The 2,757-nt window shown below is 35.3% G+C and overlaps 1 protein-coding gene across 1 annotated transcript in view; it reads right to left on the reverse strand.

Moving 5' to 3' along the window:
* Positions 1 to 2,757, reverse strand: part of LOC108359648 (Down syndrome cell adhesion molecule-like protein Dscam2) — a 235,765-nt gene that overhangs the window by 1,234 nt on the left and 231,774 nt on the right. The gene's annotated exons all lie outside the window — the stretch shown is intronic.

Consider the following 2,757-nt stretch of genomic DNA (forward strand, 5'->3'; position numbering starts at 1 on the left):
GGATTTTTAACTTTTTGATATTTTCTTCCCCAACTTTGACTATCTCTGGTGAAAAAAAATGTACTGAGCTATAACTTTACATTACGAAAAAAAATTGTTCATTTAATAAAGATTTCAGAAAGGTGCCACTCTTAAGGCCCGTCCACATAGAACTTTGGCGTTGCGTTGGCGTTGACGTCACTTCAACAGCTGACTATGAATACATGCATTCAAATGCAGCCGTCCACATAGCCAAAATTCGACAACGCTCACGCCAACACAAAGCAAAAAGATAGCCAACTCTCAACCTTTCGCGTGCGTCGCTCGTCAGCTGTTGCAAATAAATAAAATTATGTGAAATATTTTTCCTTTTTAATCAAGTGCGGGCAAGAAATATCGTTTTTAATGCAATTCTTGATATGAAATATTAATTTATCTATCGTTAGTATGTTAATTTAGTGGCCCAAGCATTCGCTGCCAAGCGTTCATTGTAGCAAGCATACTTTTAACGTGCGTTCTGTCAAACCAACGCCAACGCCAAAGCCAAACTCGGTTAAAACAATAAATAGCACATCCCAAAATATAAAACAGAAAATAGAAAAAACCAAACTAATCTTCCTCCTAAAAATGCTGAACATATTTAGAAACAACACAAGCAAACATGAATATTAGAGCAGCAAAAAATAATTTGCACCACACAGAAATCTAAACTAAAGCGCACACTAAGTGAATCGGAGTTTATCAAGTTCATACAAAAACAAAACCTTTTATGTCATAAGATCGCGAAGGAGAAAGAATCAACTCTCACCTCTAAAATTGAGAAAATAAAACAGGAAAAAATACGAAAACTGGGCAAAAACATCAACGAAAACTGATTCGTAAACAAAACCAGCATCGTCTTTCCCCAGGAGGTGAAGTGGCTCCTCTCATTAGGAAAGAAATTCACGCTGCCAACAACAAAATCCAACTTCTCGGCAGTTCACACGATTGCAGAAATGGAGCAAGTGATTTAGACGATAAGTAATGATAGAGAAAAAGAATTAGCGAGAAATAAACTAAGCAATATAATTTTACAATTCAAACGCAATATAAAAAATAATGTAGCCGAAAAGTTCATTTTAGAAGCATACAAAAAAAACAAAAACATTCCTCCAAGCACACACTAACAACATCATCATAACAGAGGCAGACAAGGGGAATAAAACAGTGGCAATGTACAAAACAGAATACGTAGAAAAAATAGAAAACCTACTAGGAGAGAAGAACACGTACAAAACAATACGAGCAGATCCCACAAATACTTTGCAAAGAAAAAATAACAACATAGTGGATGACTTATACAAATGCAAATACATAAACGCAAAAGAAAAGCAACATCTTACCAGCATTGCAGCAACGGCTCCCAGACTTTATGGGTTGCCAAAAATCCATAAGCCAGAAATCCCTCTACGTCCTATTGCCTCGTCCTGTAAAGTCCCATGTTCAAACTTGTCTAAATATGTTGGAGAAATCCTAAAGCCACTCATCTCCGAAGACTACAATATAAAAAATTCTTTTGAATTAAAAAATAAGCTGTCCGATGTAAATGTATGTGAAGAAGATGCACTTGTTTCGTTTGATGTCGTATCTCTGTTTACAAATATACCAACAGCCTTAGCTTCAAGAATAATTATGAGAAAATAGGCAAAAATAGAAAATATGACGATGATTCCTAAGAACAAGTTCCTAAGTATTCAAGACTTATGTCTCAAGGACAACAATTACTTCGTCTGTAACAATAAATTCTATTCTCAAACCTTCGGAATGCCAATGGGCAACCCTTTCTCCCACTATTTCTGATATTGTCATGGAAGAATTACTTGACAATACCATTTCGGAGCTAAAACACTCAAACATCGATATTAAATTTATATCCAAATATGTAGACGATATCTTTGCTATAGTTAAACGAAAAGACGTGAATATAATCTTAAAAACCCTTAACAAATACCACCACAAACTCCAATTCACCATGGAAATGGAATATAAGGCCAGCATCCTCTTTCTTGACGTTCACATCTACAGGGAAAGAAATAATCTCCTACTGGACTGGTACTCAAAACCGTCGTCTTCGGGTCGTCTGATTAATTTGTTATCTTCACAACCTACAAAATACAAAATCAATACTTCTAAAAATTTAATACACAAAGTACTCACATTAGTGGCAGGAAATTTCACGACATAAACATACAAAAACTCAAAAAGATCCTAAAAAGTAATAGCTACCCAGAAAAGTTAACACGCGACTTAATAAAACAAAAAACTACAGAAATAAAGGGCTACCTTAATAAAACGTCGAATAAAGTAACAACAAACACCACAAATCTATATTTCAGTGTTACTTACATTCCGCAGTTGTCCGAAAACTTAAACCAACACATTGCTAAACAACAGAACATAACGCTAGCATACAAATCCAATTGCACTTTATCCACAATATTTACAAAAACAAAATCCCCTATAGAATTCAAACAACAAAACAATGTGGTTTATGAAATAAAGTGCAATGGTAAAGAAGCCGAAAACTGCGACAAAGTGTACATCGGAACAACCAAGCGAGCTCTGGGTACTCGTCTAAGCGAACACGAAGCAGACATAAAAAAAAAAAAACAAAGAAACAGCACAGCGCTAGCGCAGCATATTAATACCAGTGGCCATACAGCCGATTTGGCGAACGCAAGAATACTTGCTGTAGAGAAAAGAACAAAAACAAGATTCACATTAGAAAGCTTAAGAATA

The sequence above is a fragment of the Rhagoletis zephyria genome, unplaced genomic scaffold (genome assembly GCF_001687245.7).
Source record: "Rhagoletis zephyria isolate East Lansing unplaced genomic scaffold, Rhagoletis_zephyria_1.1 Rzeph_scaffold_00429, whole genome shotgun sequence".
Classification (NCBI taxonomy): Eukaryota; Metazoa; Arthropoda; class Insecta; order Diptera; family Tephritidae; genus Rhagoletis; species Rhagoletis zephyria.